Below are 23,233 nucleotides of genomic sequence, written 5' to 3'. Positions count from 1 at the left end.
TCCTCCAGGAGGGGCAACGGTGTCTGTAAATACCATCCAGGTGCTTTATTAGGGGTTGCTTCGATTTTAAGCAGCCACCACTAAGGGGATAGTCAAACCCACAAATAGCACAAAGGGAAAAAAAGGGAAGATGGTATGGTTATGCTAAAAGTGAATATACCAGAATTTTAAACATTTATTAACATTGCTGCTTTAAAATTTAATGTATAATAAATATGAATTTGATTTTTTTAAAGAAAACAATTACCAATTGTTCCATCTGGTATATTCAATTTTAGCGCTACCCCTTTTTTTTTCCTCCAGGAGGGGGCAGCCAGAAATTAGGTAAGTATGATGTAACATGTGCAGAGACATTAATTTTGGGTGGGTTATGGGGGTCATTCCGAGTTGATCGCACATAGCTACTCTTTACTGCTCGTGCGATTAACTAGATGCCGCCTATGGGGGAGTGTATTTTAGCATACCAAGGCTGCGATCGCTTGTGCAGCCCTGCTGTGCTAAAAAAAGTTTTGTGTAAATGAAGACTATCCCTGCAGTTACTTACCCTGTGCGATGAATCCAGCGATGAAGGTCCCGGAAATTGACGTCAAACATCCGCCCTCCCAACGCCTCGACACACCTGCGTTCGGATCTCCACGCCCAGTGAGTAGATGCCCCAATCCGCCTCTCGCCTGTCAATTTTCTTGTGGTCCGCGCTGCGACCACTTTCTTCGTTCCCGGCATCGTTGCCCAGCGACTGCCGTCACTGAGCAATGACGCACCTGCGCATTGCGTCTGCTGCACATGCGCAGAACTGACCCACTCACACCGCTGCGATGAACCGCAGCGTGCGAACGGGTCGGAATGACCCCCTATATTCTGTGCTGTGTAAATACGGGCTGCTTTTGCATGTAGCCCACAAGTACTGGACAGCTTATTTTTACACTGCAATTTAGTTTTCAGTTGGAACACACCCCACACAAATCTAAATCTCTCTGCACATGTTACATCTGCCCCACCTGCAGTGAAACAATCAGTTGTTTGCATTTTTGCCTTACTGACAATCATGAAACAGACCCATAGTACCAGCACTTACTGTATATAAAAATCTCTTACTATTCAGTAAAATCAATAAATAATTTCAGAAATGCATAAATTAAGCATCTGAACTAGGAAGCTAGTACAAATCTTGTATCAACTTGAAACAGGGAAAGGACGCCTAATGGATCTCAGGCCTGAAACTGAGTTGGACATTTCTGCATTCGCTTTTCCATATGCCCACATCATTGAACTTACTTTCATATATTAATACCACAATCCACCAAAGTTAGTTGGAAAACTGAGCATCTGAAGTGCAAATCTATCCCGCCCAAGTGTCACTTACTGGCACTTACACCAGCCCCATGCATGGTGCAAGAGATACGTAAAGACCAGGCTTTCCGTCTCCATACGCATGACTCAGAATCACATGAAGCTTTTGATACACGTCCATGACATGCCCATCAGAAACAGTCACTCTTTTGTCTTCATACTCACTGCCCAGAAACATTTACTTCCCCTAACACTCAGTAGCAGTAATCTCCCTGGACCCACGGCAACCAATCCCACAGCAGCACGTGCTGGGCTGTATAGAGAGGCTGCAGTGCTGCAGGCTGACAGGTAAGACTTGGACCTGGGCCCCTCCATCAAGCCCAGGTCCAGGTAATTAGTATCTCCTAACCCGCCACCCCCCACCACCACCACCACCACCACCATCTCTTGGTGCCACTGCACACAGGTCCGGAAATTCCGCTGCAAGTGGAGATGAGAGTGACTGTGTATATTCTTATTTTCTGTGAGAACATAGCACCCAAGGATTATTGTATTCAGTGCTTAATAGCAAAATAATTAATGTCGATGTTGAAAATAGAGCATATATCATAACATCACATTTAAGATCATATGTAATGTTTGGAAGCTCTTTCTATGTAAGCCACATATTTTAGTGCCAGTTCAGTAGACAGTTTAACGGTGGCAAGGAAACTTGGAACCAGGCTGACTTCATCTATGGAATTAAATGTAACTTTTATTAAATTATCTTCGGTTAAGCCACAATTTTAGCGGATGTGGAGGGTAACAGATGCAGAGGACGGCTGTGTGTGCACTCAGATGTTATTGCCTAATGAAAAACATGAACCCTAACGTCACAATGATGGACTACGATATAGAGACAGCGGCAAGCAGTAAAGGTTAGGAAAAGTACAGATGGAAAGTAGGCATTAGTAAACCTTGTTTGCATCTCCGAAATGTTATCTATGAGACTCCAACATGTCTCAATATCCCAAGACAAATTACTTTTTTTCTCTGTTTGAGCAGAACCATTTAAGCGGAGACGAGTTTAGAAAATAGGCAAAAATACTTAATTTTGCCATGTAAGGGAATACAATTTATTTGCTATTTTAAATATGGGTCTTGGATGAGCCAACTTGATCAAATTTAAACTGTATGTTCCTGCTAAGGTTTTTCTAAATAAAAAAACAAGTGCTCTTGGCATTTTATCTAAGCGCTTGGATGAAAGAAGCAAGAAGATGAGGAACCTTCCGTACTGCAGTACATTCATAGAATTTAGCGTTAATGTTTATCAAGCCATGCATTTCTAAATCTACTCTCTTAGTTCTTGCAAACCTTCATCAAGGGCAAAGATTCTATAATAGGCTCTTATCACGTAGGTAAATAGTCTCTGGAACTGTGGGGTCAGACGATAGCCGGCGCCAAAAGACAGTGATCTGTCTGATTGTCAAGTTAATGGCCCGTATCCTATAATAATCATCAAAATCTGTTATAATAGGCTTAAAAAAAAAGATAAAAATAAAGCCATCAAAACGATTTAGTAACGCAACAGGTTTACAAACCACAAAGGAAAGTATGGGAAGCTATCCAACATAGTCTAGATTATACTATAATATCACAGCCAACATTTGAGTTTTTGTATATCCGGCACATCTTGTGCTTGAGGCTCTTTTCACTGTCACTTATCCTGGTTTGCTTTTGACACATGCTATATAGGCAAAATTTGCATGTCTTTTAGTCTGTGCTGACATTTAGAGGGAACTCACTCCTTCAAACTCCCTATATTCTTTATAAAAGAGACTATTTTCCAAAGTTCTAGAAATGTTTGATCTATGTTCATTCATGCGCTTAACGTCCCCTAGAAGATGTGTTCATCACTTACCTTTCCCAGGAGATCCCCTGTCTGAACAGGAATGACATAAGTAAGTATTCCATCATCTCTACCATAAAGACTGTAAAATTTATATACCTGAGAATTTATTTTCTTAGATATCTGTTTTCGTAAACCATAGCATGAAAAAATTATTTCTAATTAATTTTGCATTTTAAGTCCAAGTAGTAACTTTTATATTAATCCTTGTAGTCTGTTATGTTTATTGCAAGTGTTTTCCCTGCCCAGGGTCCTGGGTAAATACTATCCCTTTAAACAGACAACTAGGCACTCAGGTAGAAAATCAATCAAACATCTAATAAATAAAGCACGTTTTATTCCATTGTGGCAAATTCACATCTAGTGGCTCAGTCTCGCTAGGTTGAACTAGGCAAATTGAATTTTGCAAATTAATTTGATCAAATTTGCTACATCAAGCGACTGAGCTAGTTGCTGTGAAATTTTTCAGAATTGGGCACATTCATGTTTTAAAAAAGGATGTTCGGATGAATTTGCATCTTGAAAACCAATTTGATCTGAGAATAAAAAAATAAATGACAGATTTTCATGGTATCATTGCAGGAACAGACCTTTTAAATACAATTTCTAAATGGCTAAAAATAGTAATATGTAGATGGTTATGACCGACAAAAGATTTTTATGAAAAGGTAATATGTATGCAGATCACATTAGTTTATATACCTATATCTTTATCTCTTCTCTTTCTCGTTCCTTTCTCTGTCTCTCTCTATGGATCTGTGTGTGTGTGTGTGTGTGTGTGTGTGTGTGTGTGTGTGTGTGTGTGTGTGTGTGTGTGTGACTCACTCTCTATCTTTCCTCTCTGTTTCTCCATCTTTCTCACTCTCTCTATTAAGTATTGGAGATTCGCATAACTGTCGCAGAATGCTATTCTATTATGCACTTTATTAGTAAATGATCATTTTGCTGAATTTATTGACTGCCAACTGTTCATATTTTGATAGGGATTTCCTTTTGTTAAGTGACTGTGTTTTCATCCAGTCAAGATTTTGACCCAGCTGCAGGGGGAGGTGGGAATTATGTCCCATTTCACACTCCTCAGCTTGTGAATGCCCCTTACAGTAGAGCAAGCAGCATTGCCTGCTAATGTATTTCATGGGATTGGTAGCAGCCAAACACTCTAAAATGATAACCATGTGGCTGATGCTTTGCCTAGGGCACCTGGAAACCTTATATTGGCAATGGACACTAGCAAGATCCTACCTGCTTCAACTGGTGTCTGGCTAATACAATGCGGAAGTGAGAGGGAACAGGAGCACATTTAGGGACTTTGAGTGGGATGCATCAGGAAATTTTGCTGCCAAACCTCCAAAAATGCTTGATGCATCCTGCCCAGCTTGGTGCTGACACATTGGGGGTAGCTATGAGTGCATTAGCATAGGGCACACAGAACATTTGATCAGGCCCTGGGAGTAACTTAATGAAAGTTTAGTGTGAGGAGAAGTGAAATTGTTGTTTCTAACTATGACACTACTCCTGACAGAAATTGACTTCTACTCCTGACAGAGATTCACTTATACTCATGAGTGAGATTCGCTTATACTCCTGACAGAGGATCACTTATTCTCCTGACAGAGATTTACTTCTACTGGTGACAGAGATTCACTTATACTCCTGACAGAGATTCATTTCTGGTGATAGAGATTCACTTCTACTACTGACAAAGATACACTTCTATTCCTCACAGAGATTCACTTCTACTCCTGACAGATATTCACTTATTCTCCTGACAGAGATTTACTTCTACTGGTGACAGATATTCACTTATATTCCTGACAGAGATTCACGTCTACTGATGACAGAGATTCACTTCTACTCCTGACATAGATTCACTTCTACTGATGACAGAGATTCACTTCTATTCTTGTCAAAAAATTAATTTCTCACTTTTACTGCTGATAGAGATTTATTTCTACTATTAATACCCCTTTAACATCGCCAAAATAATCCGGCTTTTTACCAGGTTGCTGCTGAGTCGACCCGGGTAGAGTTGTTGTGTGAATGCACCAGGTTGAATAGCCCGGGTCGTCCAACCCGGTATTTGTTCCCGGGTTAAAAGAAGGGTTGTACACATGTCGGACCCAGGTTAGTTTGCTCTTAAAAGGTACAGTCCCGGGATATTCGACCCGGATCTGAAGCAATAGCGCTGATTGGCTGTTTGTAGTCAGCTGAGGTTTGTTTACAGTACTGCGAGCACACGTGTCTGCACAGTTCTGCACTCCTAAGGACCAGTTTAGCTTAATTTGGACCAGTTCAGCACTTCTTTGCCGCCGCCTCCTCCATCCAACCTGCCCAGCTGATGATCCGGGGTGAGAGAGGAGCAGCACCAGGGAGAGCAGCAGTGCCCGGGGATGAGCAGCGCCGGGTGAGCAGAGCAGGGGAGCAGTGCCACGAAGCAGCTTAGCTGGGATGAGAGAGGAGCAGCGCAAGCGGGAGTAGCAGTGGTCAAATCCGACAGTCGGATTTGGCCACTCTTTGAATAGGGGTTGTCGGATCCATTCTGACAAATGCATGTCAGAATGGATCCGACTCCATACCCCAAAGTGTAAGCACACAATAAAGCTAAACATGGGCACAGAAGTTGACTGGGAAAACTGGGAACTAATCAAGTCCTTGAAAAATGACATCACACTGGTTTTAACATGGGTGACCTGGGTTGAGCAAAAAGGCACCAACACTGCAATAACCTGGGAATAACCCAGGTCAGTATTGCGATGTGAACGTCTCTTACCCGGGTCGGAGCCGGGTTGGAGTCGTGTTCAAATACCTAATCAGAGCCGGGTTTGCGATGTGAAAGGGGTATAACAGAGTTTGCGATGTGAAAGGGGTATAACAGAGATTCACTTCTACTCCTAACAGAGATTCATTCTACTCCTGACAGAGATTCACTTCTACTCTTTACAGAGATTTATTTCTACTCCTGACAGAGATTTACTTCTACTCCTGACAGAGATTCACTTCTACTCTTGACAGAGATTTATTTCTACTCCTGACAGAGAATCGCTCCTACTGATGACAGAGATTCACTTCTTCTCTTGACACAGATTCACTTCTACTGATGACAGAGATTCATTCTACTCCTGACATAGATTTACTTTTACTCCTGACAGAGATTCACTTCTACTCTTGACAGAGATTTATTTCTACTCCTGACAGAGAATCGCTCCTACTGATGACAGAGATTTATTTCTACTCCTGACAGAGAATCGCTCCTACTGATGACAGAGATTCACTTCTTCTCCTGACACAGATTCACTTCTACTGATGACAGAGATTAATTTCTACTCTTGACAAACATTTATTTCTACTCCTGATAGAAATTCACTTTTACTCCTGACAGAGATATATTTGTACTACTACTAACTAACAGAGAGTCACTTCTACTCCTAACAGAGTTTCGTTCTACTCCTGACATAGATTTACTTCTACTCTTGCTAGAGATTTATTTTTACTCCTGACAGAGATACACTGAAAGCCAAACTGCAGTCTCACCTGTGATTGGCTGAGTGATGTAAACCACTCCGATTTGATTCTTGGGAGCCGTGTGTTTTCTTCATAGGGTTTTTGTTAAATTATCTTATGAAATATTTGTCACAATGGATTGAGTTGGGACATGAAAGAAAGATATTTTAGGTAAGCATTTGTTAAGAAGGTAATTAATTACAATGTAATAAAGTGGCAATATTAAACTATTATTAGTTATATAAGGGAGCATTAATATGTATATACTGTTATGTCAGAGACAGGACAGACTTGCATACCTCCCAACATGACCCTCTCCAGGAGGGACAGAATGCTCTGCTCGTGGATTTCCTTCTTAATTTATGATTGCCCTCACCTGTGGTAAAACACCTTTCTTACCCATTAACCTGTTCAAAACAGGTGTCGGCAATTATAAATTAAGAGAAATATCCAGAAGCAAAGCATTGTGTCCCTCCTGGAGAGGGTCATGTTGGGAGGTATGGACTTGGACAATTATTATATAAATCATAAGTTATCATACTCAGTCCTTAGGTCTCCCAAACAGTTCATGTTTTTTAGGTCATCTCACAGAATCTGAAGTGAAATAATTAGCTCTACCTGTGGGTCCTTTAGACTGTGTCAGTGTGTAATGAAAACACATGTGCACCTGCTAGGTGTCTTGTAAAATGTGAACTGTTTGGGATTCAGAGGAAAGAGTGTGAGAACCTATGATCTATATAATAACTGACTAAGTTCTCCCTGTCTCTGACATGCTCAAAAGGTTTCAGAAGTCTCAGGTATAATATAACCAACAGTGGGAGGGGTCAGAGTTCAGACTAACTGTTAGTAACTGTAATGTAGCTGAGCTGAGCATACACCAAACTTGCCTACCTGACCCTCTCCATGAGGGAGAAAATGCTCTGTTCCTGGACTTTCCTGGTAATGTATGATTGCCATTACCTGTGGTGAAACACCTTTCTTATCAATTAACTAGCTCACCACAGGTGATGGCAATCATACATTACCAGGAAAGTCCAGGAACAGAGCATTTTCTCCCTCACGGAGAGGGTCAGGTAGGCAAGTATGGCATACACCATAGGTTCTCAAACTCGGTCCTCAGGACCCCACACAGTGCATGTTTTGCAGGTAACCCAGCAGGTGCACAGGTGTATTAATTACTCACTGACAAATTTTAAAAGGTCCACAAGTGGAACTAATTATTTCACTTGTGATTCTGTGAAGAGACCTGCAAAACATGCACTGTGTGGGGTCCTGAGGACCGAGTTTGAGAACCTGTGGCATACACTATACAATTATCTGGCAGATAATCTGTGGTTGGAAAGAAAACCTGGTAATGGATGAGACAGAGCAAGTGAAAATCGACCATTTGCTACCAAATACTGGAAATTGGACAAAATCTGTTGTTTATACATTATTTATTAATATTATTTTGACAAAAAAAAATTGAAAAAGGGTGTTTTTACACCTTTTTCACACACAAATGTATTAAAATGTGCAGCTATCGTGAAAAGTTCCTCCAAACCTTTTAATTCACTTTTTTTTTAGTAATCAGATCACATTCCCCATACTTAAAATAGGAAATGCGATCTGGGCAAAGTCACTAAAAAATAAATGTGAGAAAAAATGGCAATGACCCCTGTGGTAATTATCACAGTACTCTCTGCAATATCCCTACTTCTCCACAGCTTTCTCTGTCCCCTGGCAGATCAGCTCTGTGTGCCCGGCAATAAAAAATAAAAAAAGTAAATAAAATAAACAAAACCATAATTACCAGTGTTAGGAGCCGGTGAACGGTGCTCCGGTGCGGGCTGCCGGTCAACGGGCCTTTCTGTGCGCTGCTGTGACCCCCAATGCAATAAAGTGATGCTGTAAAATGGCAGCTCACTTTACAGCAGGGTCACAGGATCCAATGCCTGGCAGCCCTATAGGAGCACCGGCTCCTAGGACTGGTACATATAATTACCGGTGTGGGAAGTCTCTGTGTGGGCAGGAGTGGGTATGTGGCTGCAGCAATAGCAACGGCAGCGACGATTCTGCATTAGGAACTCAAGGTATTTTTTCCGTAAAATACCCCGATAATGCTGCGTAGGGCATTCGCCAGGACAGAACTGCTTTCTTGATACATCCATGCAATGTATACAATAATCTCATTGCAAGTTTGCCCGATTTTATCACATCCCATGCACATCTGAGGATGCAGACTGTGATAAATTGGCCCCTTAGTAACAGTGATTTTTGGTTACTCCTTTTATTAGCACCAATCTACAGAAATAGACATAAGATGGGGAAGATTTCACAAGGCATTTTTTTTTAAATACTTTGTGAAACCATATGGTGAACTGAACTCATTATCTTAGCACTGTGGGGCAGTAATGCTAATCACTATGCCAACTGTGCTGTCCCATTAGGCCTGTCCTTGCTAGGTACAGTGCCTGATCATTTTGTTGAGCACCAGACCTTTTGTTGAGTAGGTTGGGCTCTGAGAAAATATAAGAGACACCGGGGGTAATTCAGAGTTGATCGCAGCAGCAAATTTGTTAGCAGTTGGGCAAAACCATGTGCACTGCAGGGGGGAGGGGGGGGGCAGATATAACATGTGCAGAGAGTTAGATTTGGGTGAGTTATTTTGTTTCTGTGCAGGGTAAATACTGGCTGCTTTATTTTTACATTGCAATTTAGATTTTAGTTTAAACACACCCCACCCAAATCTAACTCTCCCTGCACGTTATATCTGCCCTCCCCCCCCTGCAGTGCCCATGGTTTTGCCCAACTGCTAACAAATTTGCTGCTGCGATCAACTCTAAATTACCCCCACTATGCAGTTTATTTGGCACATGGATTTGGGACATGAGTCTTTTCACTGCAATCTCCAAATGAAGATAGTAAATCCTGCAGTCTGATTGTGAAAACCAATTAGTAGTGGTTTTTTGCATTTAAAAAAAATAAAACCCTGCCTCTTAGAGGAGGATGTATCAAGTAGAGATGAGCGCCTGAAATTTTTCGGGTTTTGTGTTTTGGTTTTGGGTTCGGTTCCGCGGCCGTGTTTTGGGTTCGAACGCGTTTTGGCAAAACCTCACCGAATTATTTTTGTCGGATTCGGGTGTGTTTTGGATTCGGGTGTTTTTTTCCAAAAACACTAAAAAACAGCTTAAATCATAGAATTTGGGGGTCATTTTGATCCCAAAGTATTATTAACCTCAAAAACCATAATTTACACTCATTTTCAGTCTATTCTGAATACCTCACACCTCACAATATTATTTTTAGTCCTAAAATTTGCACCGAGGTCGCTGTGTGAGTAAGATAAGCGACCCTAGTGGCCGACACAAACACCGGGCCCATCTAGGAGTGGCACTGCAGTGTCACGCAGGATGTCCCTTCCAAAAAACCCTCCCCAAACAGCACATGACGCAAAGAAAAAAAGAGGCGCAATGAGGTAGCTGTGTGAGTAAGATTAGCGACCCTAGTGGCCGACACAAACACCGGGCCCATCTAGGAGTGGCACTGCAGTGTCACGCAGGATGGCCCTTCCAAAAAACCCTCCCCAAACAGCACATGACGCAAAGAAAAAAAGAGGCGCAATGAGGTAGCTGTGTGAGTAAGATTAGCGACCCTAGTGGCCGACACAAACACCGGGCCCATCTAGGAGTGGCACTGCAGTGTCACGCAGGATGGCCCTTCCAAAAAACCCTCCCCAAACAGCACATGACGCAAAGAAAAAAAGAGGCGCAATGAGGTAGCTGACTGTGTGAGTAAGATTAGCGACCCTAGTGGCCGACACAAACACCGGGCCCATCTAGGAGTGGCACTGCAGTGTCACGCAGGATGTCCCTTCCAAAAAACCCTCCCCAAACAGCACATGACGCAAAGAAAAAAAGAGGCGCAATGAGGTAGCTGTGTGAGTAAGATTAGCGACCCTAGTGGCCGACACAAACACCGGGCCCATCTAGGAGTGGCACTGCAGTGTCACGCAGGATGTCCCTTCCAAAAAACCCTCCCCAATCAGCACATGATGCAAAGAAAAAGAAAAGAAAAAAGAGGTGCAAGATGGAATTATCCTTGGGCCCTCCCACCCACCCTTATGTTGTATAAACAAAACAGGACATGCACACTTTAACCAACCCATCATTTCAGTGACAGGGTCTGCCACACGACTGTGACTGATATGACGGGTTGGTTTGGACCCCCCCCAAAAAAGAAGCAATTAATCTCTCCTTGCACAAACTGGCTCTACAGAGGCAAGATGTCCACCTCATCTTCACCCTCCGATATATCACCGTGTACATCCCCCTCCTCACAGATTATCAATTCGTCCCCACTGGAATCCACCATCTCAGCTCCCTGTGTACTTTGTGGAGGCAATTGCTGCTGGTCAATGTCTCCGCGGAGGAATTGATTATAATTCATTTTAATGAACATCATCTTCTCCACATTTTCTGGATGTAACCTCGTACGCCGATTGCTGACAAGGTGAGCGGCGGCACTAAACACTCTTTCGGAGTACACACTTGTGGGAGGGCAACTTAGGTAGAATAAAGCCAGTTTGTGCAAGGGCCTCCAAATTGCCTCTTTTTCCTGCCAGTATAAGTACGGACTGTGTGACGTGCCTACTTGGATGCGGTCACTCATATAATCCTCCACCATTCTATCAATGTTGAGAGAATCATATGCAGTGACAGTAGACGACATGTCCGTAATCGTTGGCAGGTCCTTCAGTCCGGACCAGATGTCAGCATCAGCAGTCGCTCCAGACTGCCCTGCATCACCGCCAGCGGGTGGGCTCGGAATTCTGAGCCTTTTCCTCGCACCCCCAGTTGCGGGAGAATGTGAAGGAGGAGATGTTGACAGGTCGCGTTCCGCTTGACTTGACAATTTTGTCACCAGCAGGTCTTTCAACCCCAGCAGACCTGTGTCTGCCGGAAAGAGAGATCCAAGGTAGGCTTTAAATCTAGGATCGAGCACGGTGGCCAAAATGTAGTGCTCTGATTTCAACAGATTGACCACCCGTGAATCCTTGTTAAGCGAATTAAGGGCTGCATCCACAAGTCCCACATGCCTAGCGGAATCGCTCCGTGTTAGCTCCTTCTTCAATGCCTCCAGCTTCTTCTGCAAAAGCCTGATGAGGGGAATGACCTGACTCAGGCTGGCAGTGTCTGAACTGACTTCACGTGTGGCAAGTTCAAAGGGCATCAGAACCTTGCACAACGTTGAAATCATTCTCCACTGCACTTGAGACAGGTGCATTCCATCTCCTATATCGTGCTCAATTGTATAGGCTTGAATGGCCTTTTGCTGCTCCTCCAACCTCTGAAGCATATAGAGGGTTGAATTCCACCTCGTTACCACTTCTTGCTTCAGATGATGGCAGGGCAGGTTCAGTAGTTTTTGGTGGTGCTCCAGTCTTCTGTACGTGGTGCCTGTACGCCGAAAGTGTCCCGCAATTTTTCTGGCCACCGACAGCATCTCTTGCACGCCCCTGTCGTTTTTTAAAAAATTCTGCACCACCAAATTCAAGGTATGTGCAAAACATGGGACGTGCTGGAATTTGCCCATATTTAATGCACACACAATATTGCTGGCGTTGTCCGATGCCACAAATCCACAGGAGAGTCCAATTGGGGTAAGCCATTCCGCGATGATCTTCCTCAGTTGCCGTAAGAGGTTTTCAGCTGTGTGCGTATTCTGGAAAGCGGTGATACAAAGCGTAGCCTGCCTAGGAAAGAGTTGGCGTTTGCGAGATGCTGCTACTGGTGCCGCCGCTGCTGTTCTTGCGGCGGGAGTCCATACATCTACCCAGTGGGCTGTCACAGTCATATAGTCCTGACCCTGCCCTGCTCCACTTGTCCACATGTCCGTGGTTAAGTGGACATTGGGTACAACTGCATTTTTTAGGAGACTGGTGAGTCTTTTTCTGACGTCCGTGTACATTCTCGGTATCGCCTGCCTAGAGAAGTGGAACCTAGATGGTATTTGGTAACGGGGGCACACTGCCTCAATAAATTGTCTAGTTCCCTGTGAACTAACGGCGGATACCGGACGCACGTCTAACACCAACATAGTTGTCAAGGACTCAGTTATCCGCTTTGCAGTAGGATGACTGCTGTGATATTTCATCTTCCTCGCAAAGGACTGTTGAACAGTCAATTGCTTACTGGAAGTAGTACAAGTGGGCTTACGACTTCCCCTCTGGGATGACCATCGACTCCCAGCGGCAACAACAGCAGCGCCAGCAGCAGTAGGCGTTACACGCAAGGATGCATCGGAGGAATCCCAGGCAGGAGAGGACTCGTCAGACTTGCCAGTGACATGGCCTGCAGGACTATTGGCATTCCTGGGGAAGGAGGAAATTGACACTGAGGGAGTTGGTGGGGTGGTTTGCGTGAGCTTGGTTACAAGAGGAAGGGATTTACTGGTCAGTGGACTGCTTCCGCTGTCACCCAAAGTTTTTGAACTTGTCACTGACTTATTATGAATGCGCTGCAGGTGACGTATAAGGGAGGATGTTCCGAGGTGGTTAACGTCCTTACCCCTACTTATTACAGCTTGACAAAGGGAACACACGGCTTGACACCTGTTGTCCGCATTTCTGGTGAAATACCTCCACACCGAAGAGCTGATTTTTTTGGTATTTTCACCTGGCATGTCAACGGCCATATTCCTCCCACGGACAACAGGTGTCTCCCCGGGTGCCTGACTTAAACAAACCACCTCACCATCAGAATCCTCCTGGTCAATTTCCTCCCCAGCGCCAACAACACCCATATCCTCCTCATCCTGGTGTACTTCAACACTGACATCTTCAATCTGACTATCAGGAACTGGACTGCGGGTGCTCCTTCCAGCACTTGCAGGGGGCATGCAAATAGTGGAAGGCGCATGCTCTTCACGTCCAGTGTTGGGAAGGTCAGGCATCGCAAACGACACAATTGGACTCTCCTTGTGGATTTGGGATTTCAAAGAACGCACAGTTCTTTGCGGTGCTTTTGCCAGCTTGAGTCTTTTCAGTTTTCTAGCGAGAGGCTGAGTGCTTCCATCCTCATGTGAAGCTGAACCACTAGCCATGAACATAGGCCAGGGCCTCAGCCGTTCCTTGCCACTCCGTGTGGTAAATGGCATATTGGCAAGTTTACGCTTCTCCTCCGACAATTTTATTTTAGGTTTTGGAGTCCTTTTTTTTCTGATATTTGGTGTTTTGGATTTGACATGCTCTGTACTATGACATTGGGCATCGGCCTTGGCAGACGACGTTGCTGGCATTTCATCGTCTCGGCCATGACTAGTGGCAGCAGCTTCAGCACGAGGTGGAAGTGGATCTTGATCTTTCCCTAATTTTGGAACCTCAACTTTTTTGTTCTCCATATTTTATAGGCAGAACTAAAAGGCACCTCAGGTAAACAATGGAGATGGATGGATTGGATACTAGTATACAATTATGGACGGACTGCCACGGTTAGGTGGTATAAAAAAACCACGGTTAGGTGGTATATATTATAATAATAATACAATTATGGATGGACGGACTGCCTGCCGACTGCCGACACAGAGGTAGCCACAGCCGTGAACTACCGCACTGTACACTGGTTGATAAAGAGATAGTAGTATACTCGTAACAACTAGTATGACACTATGACGACGGTATAAAGAATGAAAAAAAAACCACGGTTAGGTGGTATATATTATAATAATAATACAATTATGGATGGACGGACTGCCTGCCGACTGCCGACACAGAGGTAGCCACAGCCGTGAACTACCGCACTGTACACTGGTTGATAAAGAGATAGTAGTATACTCGTAACAACTAGTATGACACTATGACGACGGTATAAAGAATGCAAAAAAAACCACAGTTAGGTGGTATATATTATAATAATAATACAATTATGGATGGACGGACTGCCTGCCGACTGCCGACACAGAGGTAGCCACAGCCGTGAACTACCGCACTGTACACTGGTTGATAAAGAGATAGTAGTATACTCGTAACAACTAGTATGACACTATGACGACGGTATAAAGAATGAAAAAAAAACCACGGTTAGGTGGTATATATTATAATAATAATACAATTATGGATGGACGGACTGCCTGCCGACTGCCGACACAGAGGTAGCCACAGCCGTGAACTACCGCACTGTACACTGGTTGATAAAGAGATAGTAGTATACTCGTAACAATTAGGATGACACTATGACGGTATAAAGAATGAAAAAAAAACCACGGTTAGGTGGTAGGTATATAATAATAAATAATACAATTCGGGTCGGACGGACTGCCTGCCGTGTGCCGACACAGAGGTAGCCACAGCCGTGAACTACCGCACTGTACACTGGTTGATAAAGAGATAGTAGTATACTCGTAACAATTAGGATGACACTATGACGGTATAAAGAATGAAAAAAAAACCACGGTTAGGTGGTAGGTATATAATAATAAATAATACAATTCTGGTCGGACGGACTGCCTGCCGTGTGCCGACACAGAGGTAGCCACAGCCGTGAACTACCGCACTGTACACTGGTTGATAAAGAGATAGTAGTATACTCGTAACAATTAGGATGACACTATGACGGTATAAAGAATGAAAAAAAAACCACGGTTAGGTGGTAGGTATATAATAATAAATAATACAATTCTGGTCGGACGGACTGCCTGCCGTGTGCCGACACAGAGGTAGCCACAGCCGTGAACTACCGCACTGTACACTGGTTGATAAAGAGATAGTAGTATACTCGTAACAATTAGGATGACACTATGACGGTATAAAGAATGAAAAAAAAACCACGGTTAGGTGGTAGGTATATAATAATAAATAATACAATTCTGGTCGGACGGACTGCCTGCCGTGTGCCGACACAGAGGTAGCCACAGCCGTGAACTACCGCACTGTACTGTGTCTGCTGCTAATATAGACTGGTTGATATTTAAAGAGATATTAGTAGTATACAACAATACTATACTGGTGGTCAGGCACTGGTCACCACTCCTGCAGCAAAAGTGTGCACTGTTAATTAATATAATTGTACTCCTGGCTCCTGCTAACAACCTGCAGTGCTCCCCAGTCTCCCCCACAATTAATTATAAGCTTTTAATTTATACATTGATGACTGTGCAGCACACTGGGCTGAGCTGAGTGCACACAGACTGAGTCACACTGTGTGACTGACTGTGCTGTGTATCGTTTTTTTTTTCAGGCAGAGAACGGATATAGCAGAGAGAAGTGAACGGATATATTATATTAAATAAAAGTTAACTAGCAACTGCACTGGTCACTGACTGTGGTAAACTAACTCTGTCTGCGACTCTGCACAATCTCTCTCTATCTAATCTATCTATCTCTATTCTAATGGAGAGGACGCCAGACACGTCCTCTCCCTATCAATCTCAATGCACGAGTGAAAATGGCGGCGACGCGCGGCTCCTTATATAGAATCCGAGTCTCGCGATAGAATCCGAGCCTCGCGAGAATCCGACAGCGCCATGATGACGTTCGGGCGCGCTCGGGTTAACCGAGCAAGGCGGGAAGATCCGAGTCGCTCGGACCCGTGGAAAAAAAAGTGAAGTTCGTGCGGGTTCGGATTCAAAGAAACCGAACCCGCTCATCTCTAGTATCAAGCGGTGAAAAGAATGAAGAAGTGGCCCAGTGGCAAAGTTGCCCATATCTTCTACCTATCATTTTACAGAATGTGCTTGCTAAATGCTACCTCAAATCTGATTGGTTGCTATCGCCCACTTCTCCTCTTCTCTACTCTTTTCACTGATATATAGAGGATGATGTATCGATAAAGCAGTGAAGAGTGGAGAAGTGGACCAGATAACTCACATGAGCATAATTTATTTAATCTATATACTACCAACAATAATTTGTGAGGGGTCTTTTCTTTATCAAATGTATCCAGTAACATCCAATATTCAGTTACATCCAGTTTTTCCTCTTTTCAATCCGTTCTTTCAAGCATAAAAACATATTCCATTAAAAATGCTTTTTGTCACAACTTTCTGAATTTAAACCAACAAACCTGGGAGATTTAAGACATGCTGTTGTTTGACTCTTGCATCAGAGCCTCAATGCAGAGAAAAAGCCGACACCAGATTTCATAATACCGAGTTCAATTCATTCCGTGCCCTCTAATCCCCTACATTCTCAGTTGCTGCTCGTGTACATCAGTTGAGTGAAGATACTGAGTGATTGACCATGCCCAGCCTAGTATTGCTTGCCAGTTCAGTGAGATGCGAATGCCTCGTCCACATGGGCCTTCATTTCACATTCAAACACCAGTCAGCATTATAATGCAGATTTTAGGCTTCTTTCAGCTTTCACTCGGTTACATCAGAAGTTGTTTACGAACTGGCAGAAAGCGGCATCGAGCACTAAGTCGCTCATTATCACGCTGCTGACCTGGATTTTATTTGGGAAGCATAAATATTTACAGGTCCTATTAAAATAATGGGCTACTAAAATGCAAATAATTGACCAAAAATTGGGTGCCGGCAACTTTCGCCTGATCTGGGGAGCACACACCGCCCCTTCGGAAAAAAGAAACAAAAAAATTGCAATATGTCACCTTCCCGTGATTTAATAATGAGAGCGAGAAAGCAGAACAGTTTTCTGGCACGAGGCATAAGCAGATGTGGAGATACAGACGCCGGAATGGTTAATTCTGTAAATAAGCGCTAGGTGACACAGGATGAAATTGGAAGGAAATAATTACATTTTCCAACATGCTTCTCCCAGCTTTCAGGGAAAGAGGCAGAACCAGCAGTGTGTCTCGCTGGGATTTCTGCTGATCCACGCAGGTCTCCTTAACTACTTTTTGGGTAACCATGGTTACTACATATTGCTTCTCATTCTAGTGCTCCATTGTGGCTTAGCTTGTCAGCTCGAGCTAAATTGGGAAAGCAGGATAGAAATAGACAGAGATGGTTTTTTTTTTCTTAACGTGGATTTTCTGATGAACCTTTTTGCAGCAACACAATTGTAATGAGTCAGTAGGTCTTCTGACAGAAGAGCATTTACAACTCCGTAAACAGCCTACTATCTGGGTTATTTAAGACGTTTTCCCAAAAATAATGGATCAAAGGTGCGTAAAAATAAAAAGGAACAAAAATCCACGACAAGTAAAAGAACAGTTTGTTTGGAAGAAGAATAAGTAGAACGTGGGAGATTTGCGACTTAAGGCAGCAGGCGAACTTGTGAGTTTTTCTAATGCACATAAAACACATGGAGGTATATTTACTAAGGTGTGAGTTTTTTTTAGAATTGGAGATGGTGCCCATAGCACTTCAATCAGATTATACTAAGCTATTCTCTTCTAGAAGCAGCTAGATAAATGTTAAGTGGAATCTGATTGGTTCTATGGGCGACATGTCCACTTCTAAAAAACTCACACCTTAGTAAATATACCCCACGGAGCAGGCTGTAATGCCGCCCGAGTTTGGCAACTGTGCGGGATGCCGGCCGACCTCGGATGTTTTTTTAAAGGGGCAATTACTTACAAGGCATGGTTTTACTTTTTAAATGATTGCTTCTTTAAAAAAAAGTCAGAGTTCGGCTGGCATCCCGTGCGGCCTCCAAACTCGGCCGGCATTGCATCCCGCCCACAATAAGGTGCGAGGAAGCAGCCATTGTGCATTAACAAAGACCTCATTAGAGGCGGGTAATACTGTAATGTCATTTGTGGAGCAGTTGTTCCTCTGATGTTAATGTAATGAGGTTTTCTGAGTAGGCAACACTGGGCATCATATATGCATTTGCCACTGAGTTTATTTAGACAGTGCCCAGCTTGATCTGAGTATGAGAATAGGGCAGGTAACTGAATACTTTCATTTCAGGTCACGGTAAGAGTACAAGCAGTGTGACAGCTGCTGTGCACTTTAATTCAAGGGTATGGAGAACGCAGCAGCAGCTGGATCTCACTCTGTGCTGTAAACCATAGGTACAGCGTTGTCCTTTTTGCAGTCTTGCTCTGCATTCATTCTTTTATCTTGTCCCATGAATCTCATACTGTGGGAGTGGGAAAGACATGTTTATAGATAGCACCTAAACATAGAGATTTTTTTTTTAATTCTTGCAATTCAGTAACAATTTATGGTCTTACATTCTGTTTACCATGCCAAAGGGGATCAAGTGGCAAAGCTTATCTTCTACAATAGAGTGAGGAAAGTAAGGTTATTAAATATAACACAATATCAATCAATAAAAATGGTTAATTAGTTTCTATCATCTAGTACAACCTTTAATTTACTGCTTTGATATTGGCTCGGTAGCTTTCTACCAGACGCAACCCGCTCACTGATTATATGTCAGGAACTGGGCTGCTGGCAGTGCCACCTATAAAACTGTTGGGCCGGGATTTGAAGTTGGGGTGTGGTCATGTTATATGGGTGCAGGAGAGACGGACTTGTCAGGGCACCAGATAGCTATGGAGGCAGAGCAGCGGCCCCCTTGATGCCCCACAATCTTTTATGACTGGTTATGGCCACACCCTCCCTCATCAAGGCCTGTAAAATGCCTTGGTGTCTCTGTGTGGGGGTGGTCAAGGCATATTGGGACTTTTGGAACACCATCCATAGAAGCTGCACTGCCAGCACAGTTGAAGGGCTTCAGCACATAACATGTTGGGGACATGGCTGAGCCTCTGTGACTTGCCTGGGCCATTTGGTACTTTGTACCCACACCCTCTCAGCACCCCTGGCTGCAGAAAAAACTGACTTGTAGTCTCCACTGAAGAACCAATTTAGGGTGTTTAGCCATCACACCAGCCTATTGGTTGATTGCATTCAGAGCGTAAGCAGCAACAACTATACACATACAGTATAAAACATAAAGTTTACTGTAAAGTTTTTTGGTGTGGTATGACTTGTCAACAGTCATTAGGTCAACATCATAATGTTGACAGGGTGTTGGCATGTCCAGCATGTCGACAGTGACCAGGTCAACATTAATCACATCTCTTGGATGATATGTCGACATGGTGAACTGTCAACGAACAACCCCTGGTGGTCTAGTGGTCTCTTACTTTCTTCCAGCATGTTTTTTGTCCCGGAAGTGATGTGGCAGTCACTTGACAGTCATTTCTGTCATGGACCTAAAAGACAGACTTTATAAACGTTGACATGGTTACTGTTGAATGTATACAAAATTGACACTTCCTCTTAGATACTGGAGGGTAGGCAAAGGTGAGAGGTGTCAATGAAATAGCGCAGTGAGTGGTGTCATTCTGGCCCACCACCAGTGCTCAATGCCGTGTCTGGTATTGTGGGGTGGGGCAACATAATGGGGTGACTCAATTTCTTTTTGTGCGTTGGTAAGTAAATAACGCCCAACAGAGCTTTACAATTGTTTTAGAGCACTCATTACTTGTCATGCATGATGTGCCCAAATGCACCGGGTTTAGCTGCATAAAGTAATGGGCACGACAGGGAAAATTCTATTTGGGTGCCCATAAGCCTGACTTTTCGCTCATTTCTGCTCACCACCTCAGGAGGATGTGAGCATGAATGAAGGTCCCCCCGGCACTCCCGCCCCAACGGAGCATCAATTGAATTGCTCTGTCGGGAGCACATTACTCAGCAGCACTCACAAAAAGAAATCTCCCACATTGTGTTGTTCTTCCCTGGAAATGTTCTTCCATTGGGAAATTTATGTGTCTCCCGGATATTATGGGAAGTTTTGTATAAAGTAATAATTTACCCTAAAACAATGACCTTGCAAGGAATAGCATTTGGACGTGGATTCGTTGACCTGCCCCATTCCTCTACCTGCAGTAAACTTGGGACAGTAACAGCTGAACTTGGAGAATATGATTTATATTTCTCACAGGGTTTGAGTATGTGAATATTCAGTGGTGCTGCACCTGATAAGATGGCCTGCATGTTCCCTAGCATATTTGGATCATCAATCTTCAGCAGCATCTATACAGGCAACGCTATGGAGTATAATATTATCGTGCAATCATTCATTTTTTATTATCATTACTGAGGGTAAAATTGAATTAACTTGAAGTGCAGAACAGCTGGACAGGATAAACTGTTTATAAATATAGTATGTGTCACCATTAGAAACACGTCAAAGATCCAGTGGAACAATTTTGTTTGTCAGTAGAGGTGGTGTAAACAGTTCACTCTGACTTAGATCAACAGTGTCCATAGCAACTGCAATTCCGAGATTACCTAGTTATATAGACATGTCTGTATCAATTTAGCATAGGAGAGAACATGTAGTTCTAAAGCCGTAGTAGAACCACAGATTACTTGCAAAGTAATAGTGGGTAATCATAAGGGCGCTACTGCGAGAATAACCACATGGAATTAGTTCTGCACAGTGGGGACTGATGCTGTGTTGGTTACACTCCTGTATGTACAGCGTAGATTGACTGTATTCGCAGTGCACATGCTTTAGAACTGAGCACGCATAAATACTGGCAACACATTTCAGCCGCACTTACACTTACAACTGAAGAGGAGTAACTGACTTATAACAGGGCTTCTGGTGTAGGTGTGTTATCAAAACTACTGGCAGGTTAGGTATGGGTGACCGGCGCTTGGGATCCCGCTGGCAACCATACCGATGCCAGTATCCCGGGGATTAGTATGCTGGCAGGGCGGGTGAGCACAACAAAGCCCCTTGAGGGTTCTATTCCCGCTCTATGGGTGTAGTATGGGAATGGTCCCTGTAAGTCGACATGCCGACTGTCGGTATTTTGAGGGGGTGGGATGTAGGCACCGGTATTGTGACCGTCAGTCTCCTGACCACCGGTCACATAACTACATCTCCTACTGGCTATGTAGAGTAGCAAGCTATCTTTTGAACACAACAGTGTGGTACAGCAGTGGGCAGGAAGGGAGAGTCAACAATTTCTGGAGCTCTCCTGGACTCCTGAAAGAGTTGCCCAATCTCTCGCATGCCATCCACTTCCAAAGCAAAGTGTGCGGCCCGGGGCTGTATGATGCAATAAGCATTGAATCACGTCATCTTGGCTTCACACTCGCAATAAAATGCCACAAACCATGGCCTTGAGTTGCAGTGCAAGGATTACGTCATGCCCCTTCCCTCCCCAGCACCATGCACATGGCTGCTCCCTCCAGGACTCGCTTATCTCTGAAGTGTTGGGGAGGGAGCAAAAGTCAGCAAGTATACTTGCAGTACTTTTACAAATTACAATTGTGCCTATAGTCATGGGCGTAGCTACAGTGTATGAAAGAGGTGACATTGTTATGGGGCCCAGAGACTTAGTGTGCCCCGGATCCAGCTTATATAGCTGTCTACCGAGTTCCTGGAATTGCCGCTAAGCAACTGATTACAGCCCATTGTCCAGGCCCGAAAAACGGGGACTCATCAGTAGAGATCTCTGTTTTCCCCACTCAGTAAAGCTCCACACTTATATTATCCATCTCCCACAATTCTCACAGACACAGCTGAGCTAATTAGTAAGCCCAACACTGTGGGAGCTTCTCCTTGTTTTTAGCATTTGTGAAGCTGGGGGGCAGGAAATTGAGCTCCAAAATTAGGACTAGGTCAGAGAGTGACAGTGTGCCTAAATTAAGAAGCTCTCCAATATAATGTAAACTGAGGCACTGTGTGGCATAATATGTGACAATTCAAAATGTTGCTATGGAGTCCAAAAAGTTCTGTTTACGCTCCCATGCCTTGAAAAAGAGACAATAGTTTGGAAATGTATCAGTGCTGATGATACAATTCAGGTGACCCAGAATGACCTTTGCCAGTACTGGCTAATCGTGGACAGCCTGAGGATTCCGGAGTCCCAGTGTTGGAATGAATGAAAACCCATTGTCTATAGACATCTGGTAAAGTTACCCTATGGGTACTTGGTTTTTACTTTCAAACATGTATTTTATGCTATATGCTTGGTTTTTTTTATATCTGTATTGTACAAAGTAAATTGCACTATACTTTTAAAATCAGTCCATCTGTGCCTTTTTTGGTCATTAAAAGTGATAGTCTGTGGTATATATCCTCTGAATAGGAACCCCAGAACTATTGACACATGTGCATTTGGAAACTTGCACCAAAGTATTTTTTCTGTTTTACAGGGAGTAACATCTATCATCATAAAACAGACAAGTGTTGTTTTATTATCCTGAGACCTGCACATGCGCACTAGACTCTGGGACATCTATAAGGTCTACTAGTGAAGTGACCCTAGTGCCCAGAGACTCTGCGCTGCCGGCTAGAGGGTATGGGGCCCAGATGTAAACTGCGCACGGGCCCCCTCCTCTCATAATACGCCACTGGACCAAGTGTATGCAAATATGGGTGATCCCATACTGTACAAGTAAAGACTGGTATAAGTGTGCACTGATGATGATGATGATGATGACGATGATGATGAGGGTAATACCAAGTCTACGACAAGGGGGTGGGTGCACTGCAATGAAGCGCACAGCTTTGCATATTGGTGAATATATGCATTCAGAGCCTGATTATAAGTCAGATGTAAAGCGCCCATAAGTGCAGATGACAGCGCCAGCCAGATTTACTACCTCCTGCCAATACGAGTATTCATATGGCTA

At 43.6% G+C, this 23,233-nt stretch overlaps 1 protein-coding gene and 1 long non-coding RNA gene across 5 annotated transcripts in view; one reads left to right on the top strand and one right to left on the bottom strand.

The window, feature by feature from the left end:
* The window catches only part of ASTN1 (astrotactin 1), a 689,393-nt gene that overhangs the window by 127,009 nt on the left and 539,151 nt on the right, over positions 1-23,233 (top strand). The window lies entirely within an intron of this gene.
* Positions 3,496-6,795, bottom strand: LOC134956745 (uncharacterized). Its single transcript, XR_010186141.1, has 2 exons — positions 6,710-6,795; positions 3,496-3,714 (listed from the first exon to the last, which is right to left on the bottom strand). It is a non-coding gene; the product is annotated as an uncharacterized LOC134956745 (long non-coding RNA).

The sequence above is a fragment of the Pseudophryne corroboree genome, chromosome 9, assembly GCF_028390025.1.
Source record: "Pseudophryne corroboree isolate aPseCor3 chromosome 9, aPseCor3.hap2, whole genome shotgun sequence".
Lineage (NCBI taxonomy): Eukaryota > Metazoa > Chordata > Amphibia > Anura > Myobatrachidae > Pseudophryne > Pseudophryne corroboree.
This window is presented reverse-complemented; position numbering and strand designations above follow the sequence as displayed.